Source organism: Gossypium arboreum, chromosome 3 (assembly GCF_025698485.1).
Source record: "Gossypium arboreum isolate Shixiya-1 chromosome 3, ASM2569848v2, whole genome shotgun sequence".
Taxonomy (NCBI): Eukaryota; Viridiplantae; Streptophyta; class Magnoliopsida; order Malvales; family Malvaceae; genus Gossypium; species Gossypium arboreum.
Window position 1 is genome coordinate 7,228,148 of NC_069072.1, and position 21,670 is coordinate 7,249,817.

The following is a 21,670-nucleotide window of genomic DNA, read 5'->3' on the forward strand; positions in this document are numbered from 1 at the left end:
CATCCGGATCTTTATAAAGAAATTTGATCGTCGTTTTCATTTATTTCATGTTATAATACATTCAACTAATGCTCTAAATAAAATTATCATTTTACCCCTAAACTTTTAATTTCTTTCATAGAATCAAGAACTAATGAATTCAACAAATGGACCTAATTGTAAAAGTCACAAAAACACAAAAATTTCAAGAAATAATCAAGAATTGAACTTACGTGCAGTAAAAATATGAAAAACCAGCTTAAGGGAACTCTTCCATGGTGTTTTTGCTGATGAGAATGCAGAAAAATAAAGAGAAATCTAGATAATTCCACTTTAGTCCTAGCTTTATTAAGTAAATTTTGCAATTTTCTAATTTTACCCTTATTTTCTTGGTGATTTCATGCTCTTGCCGTCCAGCCCAAATAGACCTTGGGTCTATTTGCCTTTTAAACCCTCTTTCTTTTATCATTTAAGCTATTTAATCATTTCCCACAATTTTGCATTTGATACAATTTAGTCCTTTTTGTTCAATTAGCTATCAAGATTTTAAAATTTCTTGTTAAACTTTAATACTAACTTATTAACACCATAAATATTTATAAATATATTTATGGCTCGATTTAAAATTCCTGAGGTCTCGATACCTCGTTTTCAATTCTAATTATTTTAATATATATATATTTTTTGTACATTTCACTATTTCAAAATTTTTCCTAACTTCACATTTAACTTATACTCACTAAATTAATAATATTTCCTACTCATTTTTCGGATTTAGTGATCTCGAATCACTGTTCCGACACCACTAAAAATTAGGCTGTTACATATATAATCATCAAACCTTATGTTGCGACGAAAAAAATTTTACGCTTGGTCGCTAATTATGGTGATTTATTAAACATTTGAAAACCAACTTCCGATTTTATTAACAAAAGGAGTTGCCACCGATCCTTTTTATAGGTGTGATCGGACACCTAATAAAATTATTTTAAAACAAAAAGAAGGCCAAATTTAGGTCTACGTGAAAGTTCAGAGAAAAATTGGGGTTCGGGAGTCAGTTACGTGCGAGGAAGGTATTAGCACCCTCACGACGCCCAAAATTGGTATCTCATAAACATGTATTGACTTGATTTTCAAAAATACGAGTTCAATATAATATTTAATCGTGATCCGATTGAAAAATAGGAATTTTAGTTTTCGATTTTTTTTAGAAAGGGTGTCCTGTTTCACAAGTCGATTTAATTTCACCCAACATAGCGATGAAATCGATAGCTTAATATTAAATCGGTACATTGCCTTATTTTTGAAATTAATTAAAGCATGAGAAAAATATTCCTAGAGTGAGAAATTAAAATAGATAAAGAACAAAAAAAAAAAATGATATCATTAATGAAAAATATTAACATGGAATACTAGAATATTAAAATAACAATAATAATGATATTTACAAAATAGAAACAAGTCATGTACTAATAATAAAATAGGAAAAATGATATATTTGGTAATAATAATATAAAATAATAATATGTACATAAAAATACATATATATGTATATATATATAATAAAAGTATGTAATAATAATAATAATAATATCTACAATAAAAGAAAATATTGAAAACGTATATAAAAAATATATACATAAAAATTTACAACAATAATATAAAATAATGATATGTGCAAATATATATATATATATATATACATATGTATATAAAATATACACTAATATAATAATAGTTATAATAATACTAGCAATAGTAATAATTTGTAATAATAATATATACACAATATGGAATTTAAAATATATATATATATATATATATATATGTATATAATAGTATTTAAGAATATATACATAAGAAATATATAACTAATGGCATATATACATAATATATATATATATAATACACATAATATATATATATATATATACATATTAGAAATGATAAAAATATTAACACACTACATAAGTGAATAAAATATAATAATAATACTAAAATAATTGATTTAAATAGTAAAATAACTAAAAAGGATTAAGTTGAGCTAAAAACAAAATATTTGGGGCAAAATTGAAATAAAAATAAAAGGAAAGGACTATATTGAACACACGCGGAAACATCAGGGGACCAAAACAGCAAACATTCCTTCCCATAAAATGCAGCACATCATTGTGGACTAAATTGAAAATCGCGACAAATTCGGGGCCAAATTAAAAAACAAAAATGACTTAATTGTAAAGTAATAAAAGCGGAAGGGCTAAAAGCGCAATTTGCCCTTCCTTTAAAAAACACGTGGATCCTAGGCGGGTCGGGTCGGGTCGAACGGTCCAAGTCAAAACGACGTCGTTTTGGGTTAATGACAACCCCAAAACGACGTCGCTTTGGAGGTTATATAAGGCCAAAAATAACCCCAAAAATCATTTGGAGGAGGGAAAGAAAAAAAAAAGAGAGAGGAAGAGAGAAGGAGAGAGAAGGAGGGGAAGGAAATCCGGTCGGGGTGACTGGTCACGGAGGCTCACGGCTGGCTGGCGCAAACCACCGCATACCTGATTGTTAGGAAAGGTAAAAAAAAATCTTTTTTTGTTTTTATTTTATTTTATTTATATTTTATGTTTTAATATATATAGGTTAAAACTTAAAATCGGATTAAAATAAAATATAAAAAAATCACCTTAGATTTTTTGTTTCTTCAATCTCTAATTTGAATTTGTTTTGGGTCGTTCTATTGTTTTTTTTTTGGTTTTTTTTGCTGGAAATTTTTTTCGAAATTTTTTTGGTGCTGGAAATTTTTCTGGATTTTTTTTTGCTTCCCTCTTTATCTCTTCCTCCTTTCTTCGATTAAGGTTTCAACACCCATCATCACCGGCGATTCACCGTGCCGAACGAAAAGGGGAGCGGCCACGGGGTAGATCCGGTAATACTCTTTTCTTCCTTGATTCTTTTTCGTTTTAAAGTAAGTTAAAGAAAAAAAAATAAAACAAAGCAAAGATAAACAGAAAGATTGAGATAACAGAGAAAAAATTGAAGTTCACCTTCTGAGCTTTCTTTTTTTTGTGTTCTTGATACAAACTTTTTTATCCCTTTTTTTCCTTTTTCTTTTTTTTGTTGTTTGGGTGGCTTTATATAGCCTAATTTTTACATACTTTATTATTATTCTCTATTCTTGCTTCTGTTTTGCTTGTTTGCGGGGCATGGGCATGGACAATGGGGTGTGTGATGGTCAAGCAGCAGACGGCATGGGAGAGTGGAAGTGGTGCTGGTGGCGACATCATGGGAGAGTGGGAATGGTGCTGGTGGCGATGACATGGGAGAGTGGGAAGAGGCAAGTGGGAGTCTAGGGTTTTGGAATTGGGCTTGGATGTTGGGCTAGGTTAATTTTAGGTTTTGGGTTTGAGGATGGGTTAAATGGTTTAATGGGCTGGTATTTTGTAAACGGGCCAAAATTGGCCTACAACAATGCCCTCTTTGCTTATTGTCGGTAACTAGAATAGAGCAAAGATACAAAGAAAGGCCAATTTTGCCCTGTCTTGTCAGAATCTTGACCTCCTCAGCTTCTTCTTGCTCGGGTAGTCTCCTTCTAGTCCATTACATCCTGTAGCTTTGATTCAATCCACTGCACCTTCTGATATGTGCCTCGTAGCTTTAATCTATTCCAAAGTAACTTCGAGGATATGAAATTTGTGGCTTCGATCTGCTTCACTGCCACTTCAGGAAGATAAGATCTACAACTTCAATCTGCTCTTCTATTGCTTCAGTGAAATAAGGTTTGGGTCTTCTCTTCAGGGAGGCCAAATCTGGTGTCTTCCATCAGCTCTAATCTTTATTCTTTATCAAAGATGTGATCTTGAGCTCAACTCATTTCTAATAGGAATTGACTCTTTAAAAGCAAACATTAAAAGCAGAAATTGAAAATAACTCAGCATGTGAGCCAAAGCTCAACTCATCTCTCACAACATGAGCTAGTCTTTTGAAACTTAATTTGAAAAAGAGATTTTGAAAATACCTCGACATATGACCTAAGGCTCAACTCATTTCTCGCAATATGAGTTGATTTTTGAAAAACAAAAAGGTACAACTCACCTCTCGCAATATGAGTTGCTTTTTGAAAGACAGAAATTAACAAGCTCAACTCACCTCTCGCAATGTGAGTTGATTTTTGAAAACAGGAATTGGAAAGTAGAGACCTGAAAATACCTCAGCGTGCCCCGAGGCTCAACTCACCTATGAGTTGATTTTTGAAACATAAATTGAAATTACCTCAACGTGTCTTGAGGCTCAACTCACCTCTCGCCATATGAGTTGATTTTGAAACATAAATTGAAAATTGAAATTACCTCAACGTGTTTTGAGGCTCAACTCACCTCTCGCAATATGAGTTGATTTTGAAACATAAATTGAAATTACCTCAACGTGTCTTGAGGCTTAACTCACCTCTCGCAATATGAGTTGATTTTGAAACATAAATTGAAATTACCTCAACGTGTCTTGAGACTCAACTCACCTCTCGCCATATGAGTTGATTTTGAAACATAAATTGAAAATTGAAATTACCTCAACGTGTTTTGAGGCTCAACTCACCTCTCGCAATATGAGTTGATTTTGAAACATAAATTGAAATTACCTCAACGTGTCTTGAGGCTTAACTCACCTCTCGCAATATGAGTTGATTTTGAAACATAAATTGAAATTACCTCAACGTGTCTTGAGGCTCAACTCACCTCTCGCAATATGAGTTGATTTTGAAACATAAATTGAAATTACCTCAACGTGTCTTGAGGCTCAACTCACCTCTCGCAATGTGAGTTGATTTTCTGTCACTTGGTAGAACTCAGGTGTCTTTTCCTTTGATTCAGTGCAGCTATCATCACGTCCTCTTGCTTTATTGGATTACTCAGATATGCCATGCATGATGTCATCATGATATGCACATGTTTGTCTTAAATGCCTTTATGCCTACGTGATTATGCAGTGCTCCTTAAGCATATCTGTCGTATGTCTATTTAGCCACGATTGTTGAGGATTTATGTTTATTGCTTTGATTCTCGACTTTCTCTTCATGCCTTATACCTGTCTTCAAGCTTCACGAGTAATCGACATTTATCAGATATCATTCTTTTGCCCCCGATTGAACTTTGTTCTTACTTTGAGACCCTTGTGCTTATCAAATTTTCATCCAGGTAATGTTTAACATTTCTTTTGTTTAGAGTATGTCATTTCACTATTTATCATGTAAATAAACACATAATGAGATGCATGAAAAAGGTCAAGTAGGGACAAAATAATGTCTCATATTCATCGACTTCAAATGTGGCAACCAAAACAAGTTAACCAACGAGTAAAATGTCAAAAGAAAGAAAGGATCGATTTAACAAATGCTCTAGATATTTAACACATGAACTCTTCCACGTTCCTCAATCAAGAATCTTTCGAGTATGGCTTCTTGCGTAGAAAATTTCGAGCTTTCAGAAGTGCTTCAAATACTGTAGTCTCACTGTTTGACCCATTGTTCGAAATGCCACGCTCTTCGAGCCAGGTTTACTTCATTAGGACGCCCTCTCGGGTTTTCATCCTAATCTTTTGTGTTAATCAAGACGCCCTTTTTTTTTTTTTTTTTTAAGATGCCCTTTTTTAGGTTTTCATCTTGATTTTTTTTTAGGCATAATATTTCTTCACAAAGATCCGAGTTCACTGGATTGATAACTCTTTCCCATCCATTTCGGTGAGAATCAAAGCTCCACCCGAGAATGCCTTCTTTACGACGTATGGTCCTTCCTAATTGGTGTCCATTTCCTCGCAGTCTCTTTGCATTGGGAGAATATTTCTCAACACGAGTTCTCCTTCGTGGAATTCTCTTGGCCGTACCTTCTTATCATGAGCGCGATCATTCTCTTTCGTACATCCGCCCGTGACAAATTGCCCTTAGACGCGTTTTTCTTCGATGAGGTTCAATCGATCGTATTGAGCTCGAACCCATTCTCGCTTCTTCTAACTTTGATTCCATTAAGACTCTCGGTGAGGATTTCAACCTCAATAGGTAGCACTTCCATTCCATAGACCGAGAGAAAGGAGTTGCTCCGTAGATGTTCGCGACAGATGTACGATATGCATACAAAGCAAACAAAGTAGCTTCTCGTGCCAATCTTTATATGTCTCGACCATTTTCCCAATGATCCTCTTGATATTCTTGTTGGCTACTTCAATGATTCCGCTCATCTTTGGGCGATAGGCGAAGAGTTATGATGCTTTATTTGGAACCGCCGCACACTTCTTTCATCATCTTATTGTTCGATTCGTAGCGTTATCTCGAAATGATTCTTTCAGCAAACCATATCGGCAAATGATTTCCTTTTCAAAAACTTGTAAACTGCAGTCCTCGTCACATTGGCAAACGAAGCGGCTTCTATCCATTTTGTAAAGTAATCGATAACCACCAAAATGAATCGATGTCCATTTGATGCTTTTGGAGAAATTGGCCCTATAACATCCATGCCCCACATAGAAAAATGCCACGGAGAAGTCATGACGTGAAGGGGCGAAGGGGCTACATGAATTTTGTTGCCATAGATTTGACATTTGTGACATTTTCTGGCAAAACTAATACAGTCGCTTTCCATCGTCAACCAGTAGTAACCGAGTCTCATGATCTTTCTGGCCATATTGAAACCATTGGCATGCGTTCCGCAAATTCCCTTATGGACCTCTTCAAGTATTTTTCCGCTTCAACATCATCCACACATCTCAAAAGCGTCGATCCTTTCCTCTTTATACAGATATCCCCATCAAGAACAAATCCACGCCATTCTTCTAATTGTTCTTTTATCGTTCTCATTCGCTTGTTCGGATACCTTTGATTCTTGATATATTCGAGATATCATGGAACCAAGGCCGTCCGTCTACTTCTTTCTCAATGTTACAACAGTGTGCGGGGACCTCGATATGCTCATTTTGAGGGCATTATTTCGCTTTCTACTTGCTTTGAACATTGAAGCCAAAGTGGCTGTGGCATCACCATTGGTTCTCTTCTCGTGGGAAGTAATGAAAAGTTATTTCTTTGAATTCCTTGATCAATCCAACCACTAAATCATTCAGACTTAATCAATTTTGAGTCCCTCACTTCCCACTCTCCACGGATTTGGTAAATCACTGTGGTCGAGTCCCCGTACATCTCCAAGATTTCGATGTTTCGTTTGATGGTCGCACGAAGCCCCATGATCTGAGCCTCATATTCTACGATATTATTGGTACGAAGAAGTTCGGTCTTGCGTTGAACGGTAATGATTCCGTCTGGTGATACCGAGATTGCGCCAATTCCATGCCCTAAAGCATTTGACGACCATCAAAGCACATCTTCCATGACTTCTCTTTGATGACTCAATTTATTTCGTGATGCACATTAAGTCTTCGTCGGGAAATCGAATCTTAAAGGCTCATATTCTTTTGTCGTTCGAGTTGCTAAGAAGTCACTATTACGCCCCTTTTATCGACTTCGACTTACATAGGCAATGTCATATTCAAAAGAGGATCGCCATCGTGCCATTCTTCCCGATAGTGCCATGACTCCATCATGTATTTTATTGGGTCCACTTTGAAATCAACCATGTCGTATGGTACAACATGTATTGTCCGAGTCTCCGAGCTACCCAAACTAGAGCGCAACAAAATTTTTCAATGGATTTAATACTTTACCTCATATTGGTGAACTTTTTGCCGAGGTAGTAGATCGCCGTTTCTTTCTTTCCCGACTCGTCGTGTTGCCCCAAAGACGCAACCCATTGAATTTTCGAACACGTCAAATACAAAATCGGTGGTCTTCCGTGAGTTGGTGGTACTAGCTTTGGAGGATCGGACAAATATCGCTTTATCTTATCAAAGGCCACCGGCATTCCTCGCTCCATTCTCCCGGGTTATGTTTTGAAGAAGCGAAAGATTGGGTCGCATTGGTTGGTAAGTTGAGCGATAAATCGGGCGATGTAGTTTAATCTCCCTAAAATCCTCTAACCTCCTCGCGGCGCGGAGGTGGTAATTTTGGATGGCTTTTATTTTATCCGGATCAACTTCGATACCTCTTTCATCGACAATGAAGCCTAGCGACTTTTCCGAGGTAGCCCCGAATGTACATTTGGTGGATTAAGCTTTAATCGAAACTTTCTCACCTTTCGAACAACTTTTGAGGTTCACTACATGCTCTTCTTCCCCTCGGGATTTAGCAATCATGTCGTTGACGTAGACCTCTATTTCTTTGTGCATCATGTCATGGAATAACGTTACCATAGCCCTCTGATATGTTGCCCCGGCATTCTTTAACCCGAATGGCATCATCTTGTAGCAGAACGTTCCCCACATTGTTATGAAGGTAGTTTTCTCCAAATCCTCAGGGGCCATCTTGATCTGATTATACCCCGAGAATCCGTCCATGAAAGAAAACAATGAATGTTTTGCTGTGTTGTCCACCAACGTGTCAATATGTGGCAAGGGAAAATTATCTTTTGGGCTTGCTCGATTCAGGTCGCGGTAATCCACACACATTCGTATTTTTCCATCTTTCTTTGGTACCGGGACTATGTTGGCCACCCATTCTGGATATTTGGAGGCTTGTAGGAAGCCAGCGTCAAACTGTTTCTTGACTTTCTCTTTTATTTTTAGCAGCATTTCGGGTCTCATCCGTCTTAATTTTTGCTGGATGGGCTTGCACTCTGGCTTTAATGGGAGCTTATGGACCACTAAATCCTCATCTAGCCCTGGCATGTCCTGGTATGACCATGCGAAAACATCTTTGTATTCATGAGTAAAGTGATGAAACTATGCAGTACTCTCGAAATAGAAGTCCCAATCTTCACTTCTTGCTTCCTCTCTTCAGTGCCCAAATTTACTGTTTCCACAGATTCTTCATGAGGCAGAATCTGTTTATCCTCTTGCTCCACCATTCTTAACAATTCAGGAGACGAGGCATAATCTTCAGCATTTTCTTCGGCTTCAAATTCTCCTAAGCAAACAGCCTTCTCAAAATCGATTTCAAGATTCGTAACGGGCTTATTCATGTCGTCAATATCTGAGCACCTGAAAGTTGAAATGGAAAAGGAAGCTATAGGGGGATATCCAAGTATCGGAAACAACAAACAAAATGTTATGTCATGGAAATGAGGCAAATGTAAAGATAGGCTATGAAATGAGAAAATGATCATGAAATTAGTGATAACGCAAAAAATCGTGACAAAATGCATCTTCATCGATATTCGTTTAAATGATAAAGAGCGAATGCAAGCTCTTACAAAAGAATTCTATTATATCTAAGGACACAATAGAAGGTTAATGTTTAGCATTACTCTGAAGACTTATAAACTACAAGAAGCTCCTCAGTAGTCCAATTGTTCAACATAAAACTAGGAGGGCAAGGCGTATCCTCGAGACATCTTTACTTGCACCAGCTTCTTTGTCGATGACACTTATACTGACATTCTGAAAACCCCTTTCAATTAACCCCAGCATGTTTCGTGGATCATCTTGTCCAGGGTACAACATTCCCGCAGATGTAAATGTTTTGACAAATGAGGGTACTCTATCGGTTCCCATTCTGGTTCTCGGCCTAAAGTTCTTGCAATTCTTCTCTCTTGATCTTTCTTCCACTGTCTTCTTCTTTGACGCATGTCAGGCTGGAACCCCAAACCGTATCGGGCCTTGTGGTGCACTGGCTTTAAAGCCCTAACTATTCCTTGTAGATGTTTCCCTAAACCTCTTCTCGCACGAGCTCCCCTTCCTACGGTCAACTTAACACCCATTCGGTATTTTTCGACGGTTTGGCATCGAATTTGCTTCCTTCAATGATGAAAGTGGCATTAACGAATTCGAGGATTGAAAGGAACATTCCACTGCGTCCTTGCTTACTTCCGGTATGGCGATCAGAGAGATGGATGCGACGATGTCTTATTCGCCTCGACCGTGACCAAACAGCCATCCATGATAAATTTCACCTTTTGATGGAGGGATGATGGGACCGCTCAATGAATGGATCCAAGGTCTTCCCAAAAGCGCTTATAAGAGGTGTAATGTCCATGACTTGAAACTCGACCTCATAGATGTAAGGGCCCACTTCCAAAGAGATTTCGATCTTTCCCATGACTTCGCGCCTCGTCGTCGAATGCCCTTACCATGGAATGACGGGGCCTTAAGTAGGACAAATCCATCCAGATTCGGAAAGCGTAGCCAATGGCATGACGCTTAATGTCGACCCATTATCTATGAGTACGTTCGGTATTATGTAGCCCTTGCGGTGAGTCGTGATATGCGCGCTTTCACCGAGCCTCTACCATTTGGCGGATCTCATCATCACTAAAAGAGATGAAATTGTCCGCATTCAGATTGTTTACCCATCTATCAAGCTTTTCGACAGATATGTTGTTGGCCACATAAGCTTGATTTAACACCTTCAATAAAGCATTCGATGTGGCTCTAAATTTAACAAGAGAGATAGAATCGAGATTCGCTAGTCGCTTGCTCAATTGTTCCACCACACTATACTCATTGTGCTTAATAAATTTCAAGAATTCTTGAGCTTCTTCCTCATTCACGTGCTTTTAGTTTCTTGCACGGTGGAATTTCTTGCTCGACTTCGACTTCGTGCATCATCGCTTTCCTTTTGCTTCAAGTCGCTACTTTTCTTTACCGGTTCAACTTCTTTAGAATAGCACCGCCCACTGCGGGTAAAATGACCTACTTTCCCAATGTCTTCAGTTGTGGCTTCAAGCTTTTCACCTTCAGGTGTTACGATGTTGACATCGTACTTCCACTAAGATGTTGTATTGTCCTTATAAGGGAAAGGAGATGGTACTTCAATTATCATTTTGGTTTCACGGTTCTTTCTTTGCGTCATAATAGATTATTAACTATTCGATTCGGCGTTATATGGGAAACTGATGATTGATTGTCGAGGCACATATTTCTCCACTATCGGCCTCTTTGGCTTTACAAAAATCCCAATCTCCTTATTGTCCATCATACTTTGCAAGAACTTCAATTCCTTGCAGGATCGAATGTTATGCTCCCCAATACCATGGAGCTCATAAAAGCTGTGACCTTTTGCATCTTTTCCTTTGGATACTCCGTTAAAACGACAGAGCAACCCTTTCTCACTTAGTATCTCCTGATTCTCTGCAGAGGTGTTCGTACTTGAAACCCATCTTCTATTTTGTTGTTTATCCTCCTCTCATCTGCCACATTCCCTTGGTGTGGTTTGGGAATGGATTCCCATCATACCGCTAGTACCATCAAATCGTAAAATGCCCGTGATCGATGAGCCCTTGAACTCTCCTTTTGAAAGCAAGATGCTTCTCGAGAGAATGCCCTCGTTCCCGCGATGGTATGCACAACTAGCGTTTGGATCGTACCATTTGGTATGGAGGTTTAAGGGGGCCATGTAATGGGGAGATATCAATTGTTTCTCCAAAGTTTTGGGTACAATTCCCCATACAACATGTGGATGGGGTAAATTGCGGTCTCTGGATTATGCCTTCACGGTCTTGGTTCGTTTCGGGTTGGCTTTGGTAGGGTACCGTGTTTGGTGGGAAAGTGGTGACGGGTCTTTGGTTGTTCGTGGCGATACTGAGGTAGGACGGATGTGGTGCTTGGTAGTAAGGGGTTTGAGGGGGATAATAGAAATTTGGGGGTGGATAATTTCGAGGTCGGGGTTGGTTAGGATACGAATTGGGAATGTAACGACTCTCAGTTCCCACCATGTGGGCTTCTGGTTCTTTCTTCCTTACGGTTGCTGCTTTCTTTGAGCCTTTTGATCCTTCTATTCTACCACTTTTGACGGCATTCTCTATGAGTTCACCGGATATTACGATATCCGAAAAATCCTTCGTAGCACTTCCCACCAGCTTGTCATAGAATGGTGCTTTCAGAGTATTGATGAAAAGGACCGTTATCTCAGTCTTAGTCAGTGGAGGCTCCACTTGGGCCGAGATATCTCTCCATCTTTGCGCATCGTCTAAAGGATTCTCTTGGTTTCTTCTCTATCATCCGCAAGGTCATACTGGTGCGGCACCATATCCGATACATGCTTGTATTGCTCGCAAAATCTTGACGCCAAGTCCTTCCAAGATCGAATCTTTTCTCTACTAAGTTGATTGTACCATCAAGAGTCAACCTGTTAGACTATCTTGAAAGCAATGTATGAGTAGTTTATCTTCATTCACATAACCAGTCATTTTTCAAAACATGACCAGATCGCCTTTGGACATCTTGTCCCATCATACTTCTCAAAATCGGGCACTTTGAACTTGGGGCAAAATCAGATCAGGTACCAAACTGAGTTCTTTGGCACCTAGTGCGGAAAAGACTTCAGTTCCTTCTATCGCTTTGAGTCTTTCCTCTAGACCCCTATATTTTGCGTCATGGTTATCCGATTTCAACTTGGCTACCTCTCATTGGGTCATCCAGATCTGGGACTAGTGGATTAGCGGGACTAGCCCTCGGTTTGACGCGAATATTCCTTGCCCCAAATTAGTGGGTGGAGCGGTGGCATAGGTCGATGTTCCAATCCAGTGGGTTCCCTTGAGTATACCCTCTCGTGTTGTATATGCGAGCGGTGGAGTGAATCTTGGGGATAGAGTGGATCCCGATCGTGGTGAATTCTTGATCGAGACTCCTCGATGTCGTGGCTCGCATGGGTCCTTTTCCTTTAACTAGAGTGACATCATCTCCATCATCTTGGCCATTTGATCTCTTTGCTCGAGTGATTCCTCTCGAGATCTCACCATTAGGTCTCTCGTCTCTTGTTGCGATTTGGCGATTACTCTTGCGATTCTCTTTGAGCCTTTTCCATCCTTTCAATTCTCTCATTGAATTCACTTCCATCACTCTAGCTTGTCGCGCGTTTTATCTTGATGACGTGGTTCCGATCTTGTGGTATTACAACTGCGAATTATATATTTTGTCTTCAACGATCGAGTATGGGATATGCAATGTATGGATGAATGCATGAATGAATGCACGAATGTCAAAATGTTAATATGTTAATTATGCAAGGAATGCAAAAATTGGTGTTAATTTTAAGGTAGCCCCATATTTAGGCATTTCATTTATCAACATAGTCTATTACACAAAGTTTCCATTTTCCAACGGTTACACAAATTTCCGCCACATTGCCTTGTTTCTTCACTTGCTCTAAAAACTCGATATGCTCGATCTTCGCTCGGAGGAATTGGCAACCGAGAGCTTCGGCTTCATCGATAATTGAACAACTTGTATAGCCGCTTATAATTTCATTGATCAAGAAGTAGAGTTGCATTTCTTTTTCTTTGAGAGTTCCTTCATACGCGTGAATGTCCCTATCGCATCGCTCACTCTTTTCTTCTAGAGTCTTGAGGAGGTTATCTAATTGTTGTTGACGAGATTGCGTATATTTTCTAGATCTCGTGTTTTCCTTTTAATTCTTGATGTTGGATGACTATTCGCCAATTCTGCGATCACTATTTCATACTCGGCGTTTTCCTTCTTAACTCTATCACAACGCTGCAGCAATGCTTTTCTTCCTCTTTCTTTGCTTTTCCTTCCAAAACTCCATTCCTTCTTTGATATTGCTAATTTCTTCCTTCCATTTTGCTGTCGACTTGCCCAACCCGCTATTCTTTATAGTGCTTCTTAATTTCTTGTTTTCCAAATGAAGGTCCCTTAAGTCGTTTCTCACAATCTCAGCTTCTCTTTGTACTTTTTCAGTTCTGGACCTTTCAACCTGAACTTCAATCTTCAGTTGATAGTTTTCTTCTTGAAGGGCACTAAGGTTCCGAGACATCTTGGCCTTTTTCTCGTTCGAATTCTTGTCTTGCCACTTCTAGCTCAGACGGCGTTTCCTTCGAGAAAGGATTTTGGATGGGGTGGTTTGTTGACGAGATTTGCTGACTATTTACCCGTTGCTTCCTCCATACGCCGTAATCTTGGGTAAGGGTATCAGCATACAAAGCTAATTCCATGAAATGAATTTCCTTCCAAGACTTTGCAGTGTCTCGACTCTCTTCATATATCCTTCACCATGAAAAGCTTAACTCGAATCATGCTAATCCTCCATTTATGGGAGGAATTGTCGTGAAGAAAATTGCCTTTGGACCAATAGCGGAGCATATCCAACTCCTCCCCATAACCCAAGTAAAGGTACCCAATCTTGGCTTCCACATTTGTATAGCGAATCAAGGACGAATCCGTGGTGCTCTCCATGTTATATCCTCGCCAAGATTCGAAAGATCGATACCCAATGTTGCTCGGTGACTTCCTTCGCCATTCTTTCTTGAGGAAAGCTTTAGCGGGAGAATGTTTTAGAAAACATATGGAATGGAGTGCGCTCTACCTTCCGAAGTGACTCAAAATCTAAACATTGAGCAATCACAAGATCCGATAAATCGTCCCTCCCTTTTCTTCGACAACTACTCAGGGACCTGAAGGTTTCTGCTAGGATGGTTGGGACAGGGTTGACTCCTTGTTTTAACCTTTCGAAGAAATCAACTACTGCCACTTCGAGATGTCCGAGAACCTTTGGGAAAATAACCAAACCATAAATGGCCAAAGCGAATAGATTTACCCTTTTCAGCATGTCAGGATGGTTCAGAGTCAAATCTCGTAGGGAGGACCATGGAATGCAAATGGTTTCGTTCTTCTTCTTTATCTGTCTTTCAGCCCATGCATCGGTCATGTCTGTCAGTCTCACTAACTTTTTCTTGAAAGTTATCGGCTTAGGCTCCTTCACATATATTTTGTCAATTGTACATTGTCGATGCGGAGTAAGCAAAGATACTCTTCTATAGTTGGAGTCATGTCTTCTTGATTGAAGGTGAAACACTGATAAGCTGGGTCTCAGAACCGAACCATGGCTTGAATCAACTGTTCATCTACACGGATGGTGATCAGGTGAGCTATATCTCCATACCTCTCAGTGAAAATGTCTCTAATGTCTGAATCCCACTGATTCCAAATTTGAACCAAATCTTCGAGGTTATTTTGGCGAACATTCATAGTTATTTGTTCGGGCAAATTGGCAACACACCTTTCCACAAGACTATCCCCCTTGTCCCTCCGAGTTTTAGAGACCGGTCCGAACCACGGCATTCTTCTCGATCATTTGTGTAATTGACTCCTCCATCGAAACCCGTTTTTTGGCAACCAACCTTTAATCAACACCTTCCTAATATGATGCCTACGATGCATGATGAAAATAAAAATAAAAACAAACAAACTCGGTTAGTAAACACAACAATTATAATTTGAAAACAAATTAAACTACCCAATCCAATTCTCTTGAAAGGTAAAAGGCATTTTCCCGTGTACTTATTTTGGTGACTATAAGCGGACAGAGGTTCGTCATGGCTCTAATTGGATAGCTCGTATGGTTCATTATATGCGATCTCGGTTCTAGACAGTACTCGAATTGCTCGTACTATCATCTACTAAGATTAGCACGAAGCCTCGGTCATAACCCATCACAGCTCACGAGTTCAATTTGAGGATTACATTTACTTATGCTTATGCGGAGGGACAAGTTAACTCACGAAAGCATAAGTCATATGTAACCCAAAGTATTCACTAGCTTTGTCGGAGAGGGACGAGTTAACTCACGAAGGCATAGCGTTTACTTTCACTTAAACGGACAGAGCCCGGGTAGAGAGCTTTATGTTATGCAAAATGCAAGTGCACGGTGTGTAGGAGAAAAACTTATAAACCTTTGTGTTTTACTTAAAGGAACTAAACCAAAACCATAAAAGTTGAAAACTGAAAAACAAACAAATAAGCAAGTTAGAAGAGATACAAATGCAGTAATTTTGAAAATGAGATTTTCGGATCACGACCAAATATTTACTTTGAACAAGGAAATTTGAAAATTTTAACAACACATGCTTAACTCGACTCGACTCTCAAAAACGCGTCCCCAGTGGAGTCGCCAAATGCTATGACGAAAAAAATTTTACGCTTGGTCGCTAATTTTGGTGATTTATTAAACATTTGAAAACCAACTTCCGATTTTATTAACAAAGGAAGTCGCCACCGATCCTTTTTATAGGTGTGATCGGACACCTAATAAAATTATTTTAAAATAAAAAGAAGGCCAAATTTAGGTCTACGTGAAAGTTTAGAGAAAAATTGGGGTTCGGGAGTCGATTACGTCTTGAGGAAGGTATTAGCACCCTCATGACGCCCAAAATTGGTATCTCATAAACATGTATTGACTTGATTTTCAAAAATACGAGTTCAATATAATATTTAATCGTGATCCGATTGAAAAATAGGAATTTTTAGTTTTCGATTTTTTTTAGGAAAGGGTGTCCCGTTTCACAAGCCGACGAATTTCACCCAACATAGCGATGAAATCGATAGCTTAATATTAAATTGGTACATTGCCTTATTTTTGAAATTAATTAAAGCATGAGAAAAATATTCCTAGAGTGAGAAATTAAAATAGATAAAGAACGCAAAAAAAAAAATGATATCATTAATGAAAAATATTAACATGGAATACTAGAATATTAAAATAACAATAATAATGATATTTACAAAATAGAAACAAGTCATGTACTAATAATAAAATAGGAAAATGATATATTTGGTAATAATAATATAAAATAATAATATGTACATAAAAATACATATATATGTATATATATATATATATAATAAAAGTATGTAATAATAATAATAATATCTACAATAAAAGAAAATATTGGGAAACGTATATATAAAAATATATACATAAAAAATTTACAACAATAATATAAAATAATGATATGTGCAAAATATATATATATATATATATATACATATGTATATAAAATATACACTAATATAATAATAGTTATAATAATACTAGCAATAGTAATAATTTGTAATAATAATATATACACAATATGGAATTTAAAATATACATATATATATATATATGTATATAATAGTATTTAAGAATATATACATAAGAAATATATAACTAATGGCATATATACATAATATATATATATATAATACACATAATATATATATATATATATACATATTAGAAATGATAAAAATATTAACACACTACATAAGTGAATAAAATATAATAATAATACTAAAATAATTGATTTAAATAGTAAAATAACTAAAAAGGATTAAGTTGAGCTAAAAACAAAATATTTGAGGTAAAATTGAAATAAAAATAAAAGGAAAGGACTATATTGAACACACGCGGAAACATCAGGGGACCAAAACAGCAAATATTCCTTCCCATAAAATGCAGCACATCATTGTGGACTAAATTGAAAATCGCGACAAATTCCGGGGCCAAATTAAAAAAACAAAAAATGACTTAATTGTAAAGTAATAAAAAGCGGAAGGGCTAAAAGCGCAATTTGCCCTTCCTTTAAAAAAACACGCGGATCCTAGGCGGGTCGGGTCGGGTCGAACCGGTCCAAGTCAAAACGACGTCGTTTTGGGTGTAATACCCTGAAAATCTTTACAGTAATATATTATCCTTGATATAATAAAATAAGGAAATAAAGTGATAAAAAGGGAAGTTTTGAGTTATGGCAACATTGGGAAGTAAATTATGATATCTTGATTCAGGAAAGGACTAAATTGTAAAAGTTAGAAAAGTTTTGTTGCCTAAGAGTAAATACTCAAGACTTAAAGGGTTAAAGTGTAAATATGAAAAAGTTGAAGGACCAATAGTGTAAATATTTTAAGGGTAGAATGATCTAGAAACTAAGGAAAATGGATGAATTGGGACCAAATTAAATGATGACTCAAGGATGGAATTCTAAAAGATCATGAAGGGCAAAATGGTCAATTAGTAAGAGAGAGAATTCTAGAATGTAATGATTATGTTAATGATATTTTAAATTAATTAATTAGATAAATATTATTTTATTAATATTTTATGAGATATTTAATATTATTTTATTATTATTTATTTAGTATATAAGGAAAGAAAGATGAAGAATTTTCATCATCTTTCCTTTCCATGCAAACTAACGTGAGAGAAAGAGAGGAAGAAAGAAAGTTTTACTTTCTTTACAATTTGGTCCTTTTACCAAAAATTCACCATTTTCACCCAAAAATCAAATGAATTTCCATAGCTACCAAGAGAGAGAAATGTTAAGGAGAACATGGGGAGTTAGAATATCAAGTTGGATTCAAGAAATAGAAGCTGGAGGAGAGAGAAAATCAAGTTAAAGATTGGTATCAAGAGAATAAGGGGATTTAGCCTGGACTGGTAATCCCGACAATACTCTATGAGTTTATATTGCAGGGGATTTAGCCTGGACTGGTAATCCCGCTGCAAGGATGAGGTTCATGGAGTGTGCTCTCGATATGAAATGTGTAAGACCATGGTTGAAAGATACCATGGCAACCTGAGTGTAAGACCATGGTTGAAAGATACCATGGCAACCTGATATAAAATGTGTAAGACCATGGTTGAAAGATACCATGGCAATCTGATATGAAATGTGTAAGACCATGGTTGAAAGATACCATGGCAATGTGATATGAAATGAACAAGACCATGGTTGAAAGATACCATGGCAACATGATGAGAAAATGAGTAAGACCATAGTTGAAAGACACTATGGCATCATGTCAAAGATAAATAAGACCGTGGACGGAGACGCCTAGCATCTGTTGAACAATTGATATTCGTGTAATATGTATCGATGACGAATGGTTATATGAAATAATTATGAAGATAGATAAACGAAATAAGTATAAGTACATGAAATATAATTTATGTTAAGTTTGATATAAGCTATTAGGAATAAATATACATAAAATATATGGAAATGATGGAGCATGAAATATTGATATAATGAAATGAATGATATATGCTTATGAAGAAAGCGGTAAGAGCATGATATGTTTCATGACATGTACATATATGATTATCTTTGATATGTTGATACAAGGAAATTATGTAATTGAGACTATTATTAAACTCAAGTGCGATATGTCGAGAAAATAGATATATCGTTGTTGATTTTATATGAGATATGTGCAAGTATACTAACAATGTTGCTGTTTGATGCTTATACAACTGTCAAACTGTTGATTGAATGGTAATATATTTATTTATATGATGCATTGAATCGGTAAGTATTTAAATTTTTTTTAGTGATCTGTAAATGGTAGTAATGCTCCGAAACCCTGTTCTGGCAGCGGATACGGGTTAGGGGTGTTACATTGAGGTTAAATGACAACCCCCAAAACGCCCAAAACGACGTCGTTTTGGAAGGCTATATAAGGCCAAAAAATAACCCCAAAAAATCATTTGGAGGAGGGAAAGAAAAAAAAGGAAGAAAGAGGGAAGAGAGAAGGGAGAGAGAAGGGAGAGAGAAGGGAGGGGGAAGGGAAATCCGGTCGGGGCAACCGGTCACCGGAGGCTCGTCGGCGCCGGCCACCGTACACGGTTGCCGGAAAGGTAAAAAAAAAAATTTTTTTTTTTTTGTTTTTTATTTTATTTTATTTATATTTTATGTTTTAATATATATAGGTTAAAAACTTAAAATCGGATTAAAATAAAATATAAAAAAAATCACCTTAGATTTTTTTGTTTCTTCAATCTCTAATTTGAATTTGTTTTGGGTCGTTCTATTGTTTTTTTTGGTTTTTTTTGCTGGAAATTTTTTTCTGGAAATTTTTTTTTGGTGCTGGAATTTTTTGCTGGATTTTTTTTTCTTCCCCTCTTTTATCTCTTCCTCCTTTCTTCAGTTAAGGTTTCAACACCCATCATCACCGGCGATTCACCGTGCCGAACGGAAAGGGGAGCGGCCACGGGGTAGATCCGGTAATACTCTTTTCTTCCTTGATTCTTTTTCGTTTTAAAGTAAGTTAAAGAAAAAAAATAAAACAAAGCAAAGATAAACAGAAAGATTGAGATAACAGAGAAAAAATTGAAGTTCACCTTCTGAGCTTTCCTTTTTTTTGTGTTCTTGATACAAACTTTTTTATCCCTTTTTTCCTTTTTTTTTTTTTGTTGTTTGGGTGGCTTTATATAGCCTAATTTTTACATACTTTATTATTATTCTCTATTCTTGCTTCTGTTTTGCTTGTTTGCAGGGCATGGGCATGGACAATGGGGTGTGTGATGGTCTTTGGCAGACAAACATGGGAGAGTGGGAGTGGTCTTTGGTGGCGAGACAGCATGGGAGAGTGGGAATGGTGCTGGTGGCAGACAGCATGGGAGAGTGGGAAGAGGCAAGTGGGAGTCTAGGGTTTTGGAATTGGGCTAGGTTAATTTTAGGTTTTGGGTTTGAGGATGGGTTAAATGGTTTAATGGGCCTGGGTATTTTGTAAACGGGCCAAAATTGGCCTACAACACCTTATACATGCCATATAAATAAAAAGGAAATTTACAAAAGTTACCGGAGATAATTTGGATAGTGTGATCCTTTGTGTTGATCCGATCCTCCGTATACTTCCACGTCAATCTACAAGAGACATTGAATACACTAAAGTAAGCTTATAGAAGCTTAGTAAGTTCATAGGCATAAAACATAAATTTTACCAAATATTTATACACTTATACAATATACACAATTATTAAGTTCACCTGTCAACCACAGTCATTGGTGAGTTCCCTTGTATAAACTTACTACCACTTATCCATTTCCTTTAATTCTTTTGGGCCCATTTGTCACATATCATTCTTTAACCAAATTAGGGAACGGTTACGGAAAATTGAGTACTTCACTTTCACTTTGCCATAGTATAACTATGGTCTTGCGTATGATCGCTTATCACTTTTTGAAGTCATAGTCCTGTCACGGTCTTACACTGATCACATTTATCACTTGTCACTGATCAGATAAGTGTAGCTAAAACTACCACTTATCACTTATCACTTGTCATTGATCAGATAAATGTAGCTAAAGCTACCACTTATCATTTATCACTTGTCACTGATTAGATAAGTGTAGCTAAAACTACCACTTATCACTTGTCATTGATCAGATAAGTGTAGCTAAAGCTACCACTTATCACTTGTCACTGATCAGAAATACTCAAATCCGACGTTCCACTCAATTTGATCATTTATTTGATTTTTGGGTTGTTATTTTATTCTCTATTCATCAATAAATATATTTCATCATACATTATATAATTCATAAAATTAACATATAATCATTAAACTTCAACCATATGAACTTACCTGGGTCGATTTGCAAAATTTGTGAAAGTTCAGGGACTAATCAGCTACTTTTTCTTTTCCTCGACTTGCTTCAGGTTCTCGATATATCATTGTAAAATCATTCACTTATCAGTATTGACTTCATCTTCAACCCGCTTATAAGTAATATTATCTATAATTTCATTATTTACTTATGTATATTCCAATGCTGTTCATCCGTGTCATAGTCACTAAATTATTTTTATATTTTGTTACAGAACTCAAAATTAAGATCCGCTAATTTTTTATGAAACTAGACTCACATATATTCTTACCATAAAAATTTCATGATTTTTGGTTGGGCCAATTAATACAGTTTATATATTGAAGTCTCCCCTGTTCTGCTATCTGATAGTTCCGACCCTTCTTCACTAAAAATTAATTATCTCTTTGTACAGGATCCAAATGATTTTCTTGTTTATTTATCTTGAAAATAGACTCATTCAGGATTCTAAACATATAAATTTTAGCCCCTAATTGTTTTTATTCAATTTTTTATGATTTTTCAAAGTCAAA

General features: G+C 36.8%; 1 long non-coding RNA gene across 1 annotated transcript; it reads left to right on the top strand.

Moving 5' to 3' along the window:
• The first annotated feature begins 19,286 nt into the window (after positions 1-19,286).
• LOC128290331 (uncharacterized) lies at positions 19,287-20,089 on the top strand. The gene is made up of 3 exons (XR_008280077.1): positions 19,287-19,405; positions 19,696-19,771; positions 20,044-20,089. It is a non-coding gene; the product is annotated as an uncharacterized LOC128290331 (long non-coding RNA).
• The last annotated feature ends 1,581 nt before the right edge of the window (positions 20,090-21,670 follow it).